At 41.3% G+C, this 14,277-nt stretch overlaps 1 protein-coding gene across 6 annotated transcripts in view; it reads right to left on the minus strand.

Moving 5' to 3' along the window:
- The window catches only part of MAD1L1 (mitotic arrest deficient 1 like 1), a 346,806-nt gene that overhangs the window by 278,798 nt on the left and 53,731 nt on the right, over window positions 1-14,277 (minus strand). The window contains exon 1 of one of the 6 annotated variants that reach the window (XM_058815938.1): window positions 1,157-1,278. The exons of the other annotated variants lie outside the window; for them this stretch is intronic. The gene's annotated coding sequence lies outside the window, so the exon portion shown is untranslated. Of the gene's footprint in view, window positions 1-1,156; window positions 1,279-14,277 lie in introns of those variants that run through there. 6 annotated transcript variants of the gene reach the window in all.

The raw sequence follows: 14,277 nt of genomic DNA on the forward strand, positions 1-14,277 counted from the left end.
CCTGATAAGCCAAGGAATAGAAACACCACCAATTTGGTAAATAATCTCCATGTTGCATTCTACTTTTGCACAAACACAGGCACAGCAAATGATAAGAATTATCTTTTCTTTCTCTGAGGTTCAGAGAATGTGAATCCCACAAATATTCTTGGGGAGAACTGTGCCTTGCTTTTCTCTGTGAAGAGAAATGTGGGGCTACATCACAGGACTGTGCCCTCGGCGTCTGTGGATGCCACCACACCCAGAGCTCTGTTCTGAGCCCCCTGAGCAGCCTGAGCCAGGGTGCTGCTGCTCTGCACAGCCTCCCAAAGCTGCCAGACACAGAGGGCAGCACACCAAACATCTGTCCTGTCTGCTCAGGAAATGGAGTGACCCACACCTTGTAACTTCCCATCAGGTGAGGGAATGTGGCACAACCAGTGACAATCACAAACCTCTGCCAAACCCAGGGAAAAAGCTGCAATGGTTCAAACACCGCTGAAATAGTTCATATGGTCTGCAATTCACTCCTGCCCTTGTCTGGAAGTTCATCAAGAAGAAAAAGGCATCAGTTAAACACCCAAAATGCCACATACAGGTCCCAAGTGCCAAGTGAACCATCCATTTTAAAGAAAGCTGATTTCTGTGAAAATCAAAAGCTAGGCAGCTCAGCTGCTGAAATATTAATGAACTTGCTATAAAACTTAAGTAAGGGAATACACAGGTAGGCACAGAAAATAGACAAGTCATGCAAATATGGGCTTCAAATAAGAATTCTGAGCTTGCTCTTTAAATCTCTGACTCTTAAAAGTCGGCTTGTCTAGGATTCAGGGTAATGTAAATATAAGTGCACAAAAAGTTCCTAACATACAGCTGGGAAGGCTCCAAACCAGTCTGCTTTTCTGGAAAATCAAACATGCTAAACTGGCATCACAAATCAATGAAGAGAGGGATGCAGGTAAGGAACAGTAGTAGCTGAAAGCTTGCTTAACACAGAGCAAATGGAAATGCTCTGGGAACACCAGTGAGTGCAGTCTAAAAGGAAAAAAGATCAACAGCTATCTTCAGAAAACACTGAAAACACGCAGAGACAGGAGAAAACAAACAGTTGTGTATAAAACGGTAATTTTACCAGAGATGAGAAAAATGCTTGTTTATCAAGGCACAGAGTGCTCACCTTGTCTCTGAGGAAGATAAACTAGAATACCACCTGTGTGAGCAATCAATTTTCCAACATCAGGAGGTGGAGCTGGGTATTGAATAGGCAGCAGAAAATATATGGGGCAAGTCAGGTGGACTGAAAGCAAACAGAGAACACATCTCAGTAATTTCCAACCACTGCTATTAAAGCAATCCCACTGCAGCCACTTACACAGGACAGGAGCTGGAACAAGTATTTTTAAAATTTCCAGTAACATCCAAAATTCAGCTCAGTTTCAGGTACAGCAGCAGAAAATATGAGAAGCAAGAAAAAAAAAAAAAAAGAAAAGAAACTAAGGCATCATTACATTATAAAGCAAAATATTTTGGCATCAGTTATTTTTAGCAGAAGTTGGCAGGAGATGACATTGAAGTAAATCATAAGTAGCAGAACTGAGAGAAAATTCTACGACTAAACAGAATTTGTGTTAATACTTCCTAGGATAAAAATTCAAGGAACTGGCAGGAGCTGCTCTCTAAGTCAGTTCTTGGCTACAATTCTGTGTTTATAACTTCTAAATATTTTACTGAAGCTTTCATTGTAGGTAACCAAATTAAATCAACAATAGACCAACTGTTCTGCTCTGGAAAAATGCACCTGGAGTCACTTGGGGATATATCAAAAGTTAAATATGTCATCGATTGTGACACAGCCATATTGGTCTTTCCCTCAACTACAAATCAGAGCATGAAATGCAGCATTCAAGACCTCAATAAATCAATTAAAAGAATATGGAATGATCCCTACAGACATAGGGTCTGGACTGGAATGCAAGAGGTCCTTGCCAGGCCTTTCATTTCCATGACAGGCTCGGAAAACTGCAAAACCCCAGCTGCTGGAAGGAGAAGTTTTATTCCAGGAAATGGGAAAAAAATGGTGAAAAGACAATGTACAGAGTGCATCCACGTGATAATCCCTTGGGAATGCAGGGTCAGGCCTCCCCTGGTGTCTTGTGCAGTTCCTGCTGAGACAAGCAGCAGGCTGGTGGTTTATAAAGCTTTTTTTTTTTTAAATGCCATCTGTACTACACCAGGAAAAAATTAAGGAATCTTTTTTAGAAATGCCACAGAGAATTGAATATAATATTTCTTTAAATTTTAATGGAACATCAAAATGTTTGGGATTCCCCCCCTCCTCATATGGAAATCACAGTACATTGTTGGGAAGCAGGCTTTCATGGTAGTTCTATTATTAAGCCATCATGAAAAATGTATCAAAGACAGTTCCACAAAACTAGTATTTATTTTCTCAAAAGTGAAAATACAACACTAAAAAAAAAATCCCAACCTATCAGTGTAGAACCATGCAAAAACACAATCTAACAGAACATTAACAAATAAAACCCAAACTGGAAATGCTGTAGAAACAGAAAATCTGACAAGCTTCAATAGATACATTCCCACAATATAAAAAATTGCACACATCTTAACCCAGCTGTTACACCAGCCACTGACTTTCTGCCTGGCCATTTTCCAGGCAACTCAATAGCTGGAGTGCCATGAAGGAATACCCTCATTTCTATTTCAGAGTTAAAATATTAATTTCCAGAAGCCACCTTTGCTGTCTAGTGTTGAGGTATTTGGGGAGAACCAGTTTACAGGTGACATCTCCTCCTCACAGGGATCACCCCAGTGCTCTCTGGACTGTCCTTGTGAAAGATGTTCCTCACTTGTAGCAACCTTGAACCTTGCCTAAGCCAGATGATGGAGTAAGCACTGCTGTGGGTATTTTTCTCAAAAGCTTTGAGTCCTTCACCAATGCCAAAACCTTTGCAGTGCTGTCTGTGAGGCCTTCCAGAGCATTCCCTTTTCATCCAGGGCCACAGGATCTCTGATGCCCCCAGGGTGTGATGCCATGATGCTTCACCTCTGACAATGCTAAATTTTCATCACCTCGGAGCAGAAATCATTTCATTTTAAACCAAGATGGGGCAGAGACTGGTTAATCCTTGTGAGACAAAAATCACAACCCTGCCAGTGGGGAGGAGAGCTGCATCCGCTGCTCTCCACTGCCAGTGGTGGACAAAGTCACATGAAACTTGTGTGAAATGCATGTTTTCAAGGCATATATTCCTAGGAATTGCAACTAGGTCCTAGAAGTTTGTACCTCCACATTCCCCATCCCTGTGGGAGACATTAAATCTGCCCAGACAAATCCTACATCATCCCACGTCTCCTGTGATGGAGCTTGGGATGGAGGAGCTCTCTGACAGCAGCAATTACCCCTGGGTGTGCCCATTTCCTGCACAGCCTGCTCCACCTTCACCTCACAGAGCCAAAACACATTCCAGGAAGAAATCACAAGCTCCTGGGAAGGAAAGCTGGAAAGCAAGATGCCACATGTGCAGCAATTCCTCCAGCTCACTGCCTGCATCCAAAGCAGCCCTGTGGGGAAAGTGAGACAGGAGCAGGCTGCCATGCTGGCTCTGAGGAGCTGCAGAACACAGCATTTTATTTCAGAGACACCTCCCACACTCTCCCATATTTGGTTTATTAATAAGTCAATGAGACTTATTTACAGAATGTATTGGTGACACCAGAGTTCCCAAATCTCCCAACACCCTCTCATCAGCAAGGGATTTTATACCTTGCACACTATAAATACAGCATCTTAAAAATTAAATAACAAGAAACCCTTGAAAATTTTAGTGTGCTGGAAAAAGATATTTCAAGAACACACCATCCAGTCCCAGCTTTATGGATGCTGTTAAGAAAACAGTTCTCATTCCTTTAAGGTTTTTTTTTCTTTTTTTCCATCAGCATTTCTGTCGCCCTCCTTTCGCCTGGGACAAAGCACCAAACTGGATTTGCCAGCACAATGCACACCCATTCCTCAGCTTGGCTGTTCTCCTTAGGCACAAACAGCCTATAATCAAAAAGAAATAATAATCATAATACAAACAGCTGGATTCATATTCCCCTCTGCAGATTGCAAACACATATATCTTCTGTACAAAGAGATGAACTCTGTATTTCTTGCAGCTAAATGCTATTTGTGTAAAGAAGGATTGCTCCATGCTGGGCTGATGGGTTCACTTCTCTAGGGTATTATTTTGTAGTAACTCTTCTCTTACCAAACCACTTTTTTTCCCTCCAGATCAGGAGAGGAAAGCACAATAACAAGGTAAAAACAAATATTTCAAACTCTAAGATTTAAGGGTTAAACACAACACCTATTTGTCCTTGTAAGCTTAGGAAGTGCTGGCTTGCTAGAGTGGCCCTTTCAGTTGATATTAGAAATGCTCAGTTTCTGTTAATACTGTCAGGACTTTGGTTCCTGAAATATTCATCCATCCTGCATTGTACTCTCAGTTTGTAAATGACATTTGATTTTTAATTCTGCAAACTACACAAGCAGTGACTCTCACCCTATTTTCCTCAATAATGAGCAGTGACTTAAAACCAAAAGGACATCCACGCCAATGGATGGCAGCTTGCAGTCATCAGTTCTCATTTCCTCGGTCAGACAGAGCACAGCCAGTCAGGCCACAGCACTAAATCCTGCACAGACCCTTACAGACAAGCCAGCAGCCACTGGGAGTTTAGATAAACTCAGAACAAATTATTTCTTCCTCTTCTGACAGCAAGTTGTCCTTTGATTCAACATGAGAGCAGGTACATGAACAGCCTCTCTCCACAACACAGTTCATGTACCAACCAAATTAATTCTATTTATTGTCTGAGTTCTGAGATTTTCTCTTCCTCCCTACACCTTATCCCAATTAGCCTTTTCAGTTGTCAGTGTCCTGGGTGGCAAATGGAAAACTCAGAATACTGAGGCATCACCAAAATGCTCTGCCAGAGCAGCAGCAGGCTGGCTGCCTGAAAACCCAAGCTGCTTGTAGGGAATGTTGGTGGTCCCTGCATCCCCAAAAAAGACAAGGCAGCCTACATGTCCCTTCAGATAAACCTGAGCTGGTAAATTAGTGCCAAGGAATCAAGGAACTGATTTTAAAGTGCAACAAAATACTTTAGAGGAGCAGATAAACAGGAGCACAAACACTGCTGGGGTGATGTAAACAGTGCTACTTTAGCTTCTTTTATTTGCCTTCTTTACACAACAACTAAAATACACAACTATCAACAAAGAAACCCCAGACTTTCCAGCTCAACACATCTCCCTGTCTGTTTACAAGCGCTGAATTATTCAAGTTGTATAAGAGTATATACAGGAAGAGATCCATGTATGTAGGAAAACAGAGAATGTCAACTCCCAGAGCCTTTGCTTAGAAAGCTATGAGAGAGAATCACAAACTGTTTAAGCATCACGGAATTTCTGTAAAACTTTAGCTTCTAAATTACTTTGATACTTAAAAATTTACCTTATGTTCACAATCTGCTCTAATGCAAATCACATCACTCTGGGCTATAGCTCAATTTCATTTTTCTAAGCGAGGAGCTTTTATTGGCAGTGAAGCCTCAGAGAACGAAACTTGGCCTAATTAGATTGTTCACAGTGCCTTTCCTCCAGGAGCAGCACGTGCCACTCCCCACAGCCATGGGACTTTGGTGTGTTTGCTGTCACTCCAAGGAAATTTCACTTACACCACAGTGGATCAGCACCACGTTCCTCTACATGGAGCATTTTACGGCACACAAGCTCAGCAAGGTTTAATGGCAAAAGCAAGACCCCAGGGCCTTGGGTTTTCCTCACAGAGCTCTGACAATGTTTGTAACTCTAACTCTGCTGCACCCTCAGCACTGTGCCAAGAGCTCCAACCAATGCCAAGGGTTTTATGTGGATTTTTGGGGGCGATAGGATCAAAAACCTGAAGTTGTTTTCTTGGAGGTTCGACTAGATGACACCATAGGTCCCTTCCAACTGCTGTTTTCTTGTAATGTATATCTTAACAAACCCTTGTCACCACTCCAAAACCATCCCACTACAAAGGCTTTTCAACACATCTCCCTTAAAATTAGTCACCCAACAGTTACCCTCGTACTTTATTAAATTCCCTCTGCTCTGCAGTCAACTGCAACCCAGCTGCACAGCCAGAATGATAAATGCCCCAGAAAAGCACAGAAGAATCCAGGATACAATGCTTAATTTTGTTTGCTCCTTTGCCTGGAGCCACTTCCTCCTCTGACACAATATTTGATATTGGCTCAGAAACCTTGGATTTCTCCAGGCCATTGCAGGGAGGCTCATTCGTGCACAGCCCTGAAAGGGAACTGGAGAGAGCAAGTGAGGACTGTAAACAAACCACATCCTGTTTATGACAGTCAGCACACAAGAGCCATTTCCCTCCTGCTTGGCACTTCCCAACGTGTCACTTGGCATCTCCTCGCTGTTTTGGAAGGAAAGCTCATTAGAAAATTCATTTACTGCTAAGAAATTCTTGTCCTGGAGGACTGCATTTCAAGTGGGAAGCATCAGGAAGGGATTGCAGCACATCCAGAGGGGTTGGGATGCTGGTGGAAATTGTCAATTTTCCAGGTAAAAGGAATCAGATGTTTCCAAATCGCTGCATTTCCACATGAAAATAAATGGGTGAGAAGCTGCAGCTCTTCACTGGCTCCTACCAAAGTCTCCATGGCAGATGCTGTGTGCTCCAGAGGCCATTTCTAACTAATGGATCTTTCTAAGATGCATTTTAGTTGTATGACTATTCAATCCCGTCCTTCTCTACTAAAATACAGATGGCATAACACAAATTCACCTCCTACAGAGCTGACTATTGTTAGAATGCCCTTCTACAAACCTCAGCAGAAGCATCTCAGAGAGAGAGGGAAAAAACCCAGCACAGTTTCCTGGTTTCCAAATTATTTTACACAAAATCCAGCCCAAGGCTGGATTGAGTTTGGCAAGTAAAAAGTTGGCATTTTCCCTAACAAACTCTTTTATTCTTTCCATCAGGTAGCAGTAGCACAAAGGATGCAGACAATCAAGAATGTGATAATACAGCCCTGGATCACATTGGACCTGGGGGTAGGAGAAAGGAGCAGCAGCCCACAATCCAAATCAGTCACAACAGTCCCTTCTGTACTTGTCTAAAGGTGCCTTGAAAATGGAAAATAATACCAGGAGAATGCTGCAAAAAAAGAGAACTTACAGCTGACAATACCAGTTTTTGAGATTATTTTAAAAAATTGTGAATTTGGGTAAGTTTAGTTTTTTAAATATACCTTAGAGGCAGATCTTTCCTGCCAGGGAAGGCTTGACAACTAGCAAGGAGTGAAATTATGACATGGCATAATAGAAATTGAGGTCACAGCCCTGAAGTGAGTGCCAGCCCCACAGGAATAGGATCACCATGGCCATCCCATAGGATGGCAGCATGTGACTGAACAAGGCACTGAACAAGTCATTAGATTCCACAAGGCTTTAAGCAATTCCTCTGAAGTCATCTCTTAATAACATTTTTAAATTATCAGATGGCTGTGTTGAGTCACTACAAGTTTATCATACAGTTCATGGGCTAATTATTTCACTCTGGCAGAAAGCAGACATGCAAAACAATGCTCTGAGTTTTGGTAAACATTCAATATTCCTTCAGTCTTATAATCATTTATCACACTGAAGTTCTTCTTCACAAACCCCAGAAACATTATGTTTAAATTTAGGGTAAACTGGAGCGTGAGGGCTGTCAGTGAAACAGCTGAAAATTTACCATTCTTTAGACCTTATTGACACACCTTTCACAAGGTAATGCACAATATACACAAATAGATTTATTTACAGCCTTTCCAGCTCATCATTAAGCAAAATCCTAGGACTGGAAAAATGAAGATCAAAGCCTACATACAATAAGTGCTTACACAAATTAGACCTAATGAATTTCTATAGGAGGTACCTTAAATCTCCATAAAGCCAAGAAAGAAGAGAGAATCCCACATATCACCAACAATACTGGAGAAAATGAAGACTGCAAATCTGGCACTTCGGCAAAAGCAACTTGATAAAAAAAGTGAAATCTGTAACAGATGTGCCTACAGACACACCACACACACAGAAAATTATATCAAAGACTGAGAACAAACAGCAGCTGGGTCAGAAGGGGTCAGAGCAGGAGAAATGGTGCAGTTCAGGAGGAAAAGCCACTCTGGGACCTGAAGACAGAAATATCAGATGGACGAATGACATGAAGACCCAGTACATCATTAGCACCCATCTCCTCTATGAAATAGTTTAAAATTTGCCACAGTACCCAAATACTGCTGCAAACTCAGAACATTCTGTCTGAAGTTATCCTGGGCAAAGAGGAGTCTGTGAAAGAGCAATTAAATATATTCCAAACTGGGTTCAGCTGCCTGCAGGGAGTCACAGATCCCCCTGCTCCTGTGTCACTGCAAGTAACAAATCAAGCAAGTGCCTGGCTCTACTCCCACACAGGAAGCAAATCTGTTTACAATCCTGGAATAAATAAATAAATGAAACTCAGCACTGGTTAACACCCAAAGTTTTCCTCAGTGCACAGAATAAAGAGCAGAGGAGTGAAATGCCAATTGCAGCATTAAAAGAAGAAACCCAGGCAGTGTCTGAGGTCTGTGTGCAGCAGAAATGTGGCAGCAATGCACAAACAAGGAAATACCTGATATAAACAGGCATGTCTCAAAGGCAAGAGGGACATAGGCAGAGCAACACCGTGCATCTGACATGAGAAAGGTTTGACTGAAATTAGTTCTTCCCTGTAGAAAAGCCAACTAGCATCAAGCTGTTCCAGGCACTGAACAACAGAAGAACTGGAGACCTGACGTGTCTGTGTGAAACACTGTGCATTTAAAGATAGTTACAATCTGGATCTTGAGAAAAAATGTCATTTAATTGTTATGGAGGGAGGAACATATTTATATCCACCTCCACTGAGTTCAATTCTGCACTGCATTGATCCAATCCACTCTGGACTTGGTCTGCTAAATGCCAGCTTTTGATGCAGCTGAGCTACTGCAATCACCCGGGGAATGCACAAAGCAAAGCCATTAAGTACATAGCTCCTGCATTGTTATTTTTACCCAAAAACAGAAACAGAGGCTTAATTTTATACAAGGCCTTCACATCTGGCAAGGAAAGGCATAACCTTTGAAGGGAAAAAAGAAAGGAGAAACACCAAATTGCTCTTTTTATCATAAAAAACCTTTGGAATCATTTGGCAAGGAGTCAGTTCTGGACTTCTTCAATCCTGTGAGGGAGATTAAAAAGGAATAAAAATAACCTGAATTAACTATACAGGATTATTGAAATCCAACAATCTCTTGGGAGTTCAGCTCTGGGCTCAGAAGAGGTGCAAACAAACTCAGCCCCAAACATCAGCATAAGAAAAACTCTCTTACAAAGCAACAACTCTCCAGAGAAGAACAACTGAGTCTGAATTTAGCCAGTTCTACTATTGCTATCCATCAGCCTCTCAACCTAAGGGAAACAGAGCAATACAATAAATATGTCAATGTTTACTGAGCATTTGAAGAACTGTATGTTCTTGTGATGCAAAATTAATCTGTACTGTTTGGTCAGCTTATTTAAAATATATAAACTCTGTCTCAGCTGCCTCATTTATAAAAGAACTTTTGCCAGATATGGGATTTCAACATTCAAAATAGTTAAACAACTAACAACCAAGCTGTACTTACCAGAGTCCACTCCGCAAGGTTTATCACTCCATCCTGTTTTTTCCCCTACTACCTGCTTTTTTTATACCCAGTTGTTTGTTAGATCTTGAATGAAATTACATTTCAAACTAATTAAGATAATAACTCCTTTGTGGATTTGTTTTGCAACTGAAACAACATTATACCTCTTGTCTCTGATGGAGTCAGGGTAATAAGGAGCCAAAGAGTAATACAACTACCCCAGAGATAAAATTTAATGTCTTTAGATCTACAACACAATATTAAGGAAAACTAGTACAGAAGAGAGCCAGCAGGCAGCTGTGTGATGTACAGGGCCTTCCCTCATTTTTGTGGGACAAGTTCCTTTTTCCAGTGACACTGAAAGGTGATCAAGGCAGGCACAGACAAGTACTTGACTCCTTTGGTTAAACAGCCTGAGCAAAACACACTCATTCTACTCCCACTTTTCTGAAACAAATTAGATGTGAATAATTGGATGAGGGCAAAGAAAATCCAGCTCAGTAGTGAGAGTGCTGTTTGAATGTCCATCTTACAGCACTCCCACTGCACTGACTCAACAGGGGAATATCTTCACACAAAAATGCTTTCATAGCTCTGCTTTCCAACAAAAATTCTATTTAATTAGAATACTTCTCTTCTTAGATCCAAGTGAGAAAGGTCTGCACACATGGACCTGAGCACCTTCAGGTAAATAAGGAGCACATCTGCACAGATCACGTTTTACTTGCTGGCTCCCAAGGATTTTGTGTTTGCCCTAGACACCACTTCAAGAAATACATCTTTATTGTTTTGGAGATTCATCTAATTTAATTGCTTATTACATTTCACAAATTGCTTTTCTGGGTAGAGGTGATTAATAGATACACTTGTAGGTGTCCTCCTCCAGAAGGTTTCCAACAGAACATTTAGAATAAACAGAACAGCACTTTCATGGCTTCCCAAATTAGTGCTTCTCCCTCCACTCTAAAACAATCAAAGTTCACTTCAGAGGTAACATCTCAATCTCCAACAGGTGAGCACACATTCCAGAGCTACTGCAAGAGCTCCAGAGCCTTTTTCTTTTTTCAACCCCAGAACTGGATCTGACATTAACAAAGCCATATATGTTATGGCAATACTTGGCAGTGTTCAGCACATTTTTAAGGGAACAGACTGATTTTTTAAAAGTCAGCAGTGAAAACTGGAGGTTATTTTTGGTTGCTGGCACTTAGCTCAGAGCTCTTGCTTCTTGTCACTTCAGCCCCCCATTCTGCCACACAGAGCAGGTGGATCCCAGTGGCAGAGGCACCAGGGAAAAATCCAGAAACTCTGGGATTGCCTCAGAGAAGTGAGACAAGCACAAGGGATGCCAAAGGGAAGGCCACAGCACAGGGAATATTTACCAGAAATTACAAATGAGCAAGAGGCACTGCAAGATTTTAGTAATTAATTTGAAATCAAACTCAGTCAATCCCAGGGCTCTCTGAAGGATCAAACCTTACTTTCTTCAATACCTGCACTTTTCCTCTCTTGCTTCTATCCGTGCATCAGGCCCTTGGTGACATTTCTAATGCTCTTGCTTGGAATAGAAAGCAGATGTCAAACATCCCTGCTGCAACCACAGCTTTGATGCGGTAAAGGAGGCCACGCAGACATGGATGAAATGGCCATTTAGAGCCAAAGAAAGGGAACATTAAAGATATGAGTCAAAGCCAAAGGAATTCAGTTCAAAAATACAGAGTAAACTGAGTCCACCCACTGCAATAGTCTTTGGCAATTTTCTGCTGCAAAGTTCTTTATAATTAGCACAACACCAAGCATGTTAATCCTCGGAAAAAAAATCAATGGATTCAACTTTGGAAGACACAAAGTGAAATTCTCCATACTGAAATGTCTCTCTTTAGCTCCATAGTCATTAAGAAAAAGAGGGTTTAAGAAAATCAATTATGGTCTTAACCTGCTCAGTCACAGAATGCATGTCAGGAGAAAAATACAAGTCTTTTTAAACAGCCGTTATTGAGCAGGTCCCCTTCCAGGCAGCCCTCTCTGACCATGTTAAATTACCTCATGGACACACACATCCTCAGATACTCCTGTTATCCACAAAGCCACCTAACTAGCAAAGCTCCATTTCCTTTGGACTGTGCTTGTACATCTAATTCCTCCCATACAGCAATAAATCAAATGTCCTCCCACGTCACCCTCATCAGCCCTACATTGCCCACGCTTCCTCTCCCCACACTTTCCCTCTGAATCCTGTTCCCTATGAATGTGTGGGCTACAGAACACACTCACATTCTGCTTGCCACTGTCAAACTAAACAGAGCAAACCAGCTGTCTCTGCATTTGGCTGGAGTGAAAGCCACATCCTTGCTCCTTCCTTTGCACAAAACTCCCTGGCTTTAAAAGATTTGTCCCCCTCTCTGGTGTGACCAAGGTAGCCAGAACATCCAAACTCAAAGTCCAGTGTAACTGCTCCAAAAATAAATTTTTCTTCTGTTCTTAGATAAAGAAGGTGGTCTGATAGCCTAGGAAAAATCGCAACAATTCCATCCATTCAATTCAAATACCTCAACATCTCTGCATCTGTTTGTAAAAATGTATTAAAGTTAAAATCTAGGACAAAAAAGTTCAGTCATCCATTCTAAACAGAAAGGTTAAAACCCCTGTCATCTACAAAGCACCTGGGCTTGGGGGTTGGAACAAGATGATCTTTGAGTTCCCTCCCAACCCAAACCTTTCTGGGATTCTATGATTTACCAAAACTTTCATCTCCTATTATCTGGAAACAAAGGTAGTGATCTCAGCACGACATTCCAAAACCAGATTGAGACTGTCCACGGAAATGAACATGCACCATGTCTTCTCTGGAAGACACTGACAGATGGATAACACAGTTAATTAATAAAAGGACAGAAAAGCTTTGCACAGTTAAATGCCCCATTCAAATTCCTTCATGATTAACAGCTCAACTGTCAGGGTACCTAACAGCAGAATGTCACTTCCAGCATCTCTTTGGCAGACAATTAAAAACCAGATATCTGTGTGGTTCCAGTCAATGGAATGGTTAAATGAGAACCTCACATAAGTCCTTCCTGTGTCTGAACTTGTTCACATCCCAAAAACTGATAACAGCCCTGAGAATAAACCTGATCACAACACTCTTCCTCAATAAGGTATGTTAGAGGAATAGCAGTTGCTTGGCCATGATCAAGGATTTCAATAGAAATCACTAATCTTGGTGGGTTTGTTTCCTAAAGAGCTTCTTCCAGCTCTCCTGACCAAACTGTGATTATCAACCAATCTGTACCTTGTCATGTAACAGCTGGTAAAGATAAGAAACCATGACTAAGTATTCATAATACTCCTATTCATAATACACATCTGAAATGTGACTGTCCATGCAAACTCCAGCCCAAGCTGCAAATCCTCAGTTCTGAACTCACCATTTCTGCTGGCCCCAAAGAGACCCGATGACCTCCAGCCAGTACAGCTTCCATCAGCCTACAAAATCTTCCTGCTGCCACATAAGTGTGATATTCCTCAATGGAACAACAGCCTGGAGCTTTCTACTGTCTCTCTATGTCCCTCACCAATGGATTTCATCTTTCCAGAAAACCAGAAATACATTTAATGCATGTCTAGGTATAAAGATTTTAAGCCAAAGAAAAATGGCATTTGAAGCAGGAAGAGAAAGAGGTTGCCTTTGTTTCCTTTCTCCTAAGAAGGTCCCAAATGAAAGGTTACTTCTAGGCAATTCTTCAGTTTATGCCATTATTTGTCTCTAGCACAGGTTTAATATTTTGGCCTGCAGTGCACTAAATTATGCTTTTTCTTCTTCTACTTCTACCCAAGTCCAGTACAAAAGCAGAACTTCATGAGCCAAACCAGGCAGGGCTCCTTCAGAATTGCATGCAGATGCCCATTTTAAAAGAACATTAAAATGCCACAAACATTAATCAGATGAAAATTACTGAACATCCTTCTCATGAAAAAGAGCTCCCAGACAAAAGGAGAACTGAAAACTTGGCCCAGTAAACACCTCTTGCCATTTTCCCCCCATACCTACAGCACAAATCCATGCATAATTAACTTGGTCTAAGCACTCTCATTCATTTCTAGCTTTCCAATATTTAAACTATTTAAACTACTCCATTTTCAATTGTCAACCCACCTAAATAACTTTGCCAGCAGCACAGCTCATCTCTTTCATAATTATAAGAGATACGAAGAGTCTCCTTTCATCTTCCAGTGAACATGTATTTAGCTGGTTTCCAAATACCTGCTGCAATTTGTTATCCAGGGCTGCTTCTTGCCCCTGGCAGTCTCCCTTCTGTAATTCAGTGACATTCTGAGGATCCAACAATGTCCTGTTCAGTGGTAGAACAGAACTCACTTTAAGACATTCAACTTTTTTCCTGGTACCAATGAAAGTGTTTCTTCAGCCTTTCAAACTACTGCTACACATCAGCAGAGTTTTTTTGAACCACTGAACATAACATCTAAAATCTTTTCTCTTCATTTGGATGTACAGCCAGAATATCCTTCCAG

Source organism: Ammospiza caudacuta, chromosome 17 (genome assembly GCF_027887145.1).
Source record: "Ammospiza caudacuta isolate bAmmCau1 chromosome 17, bAmmCau1.pri, whole genome shotgun sequence".
Taxonomy (NCBI): Eukaryota; Metazoa; Chordata; class Aves; order Passeriformes; family Passerellidae; genus Ammospiza; species Ammospiza caudacuta.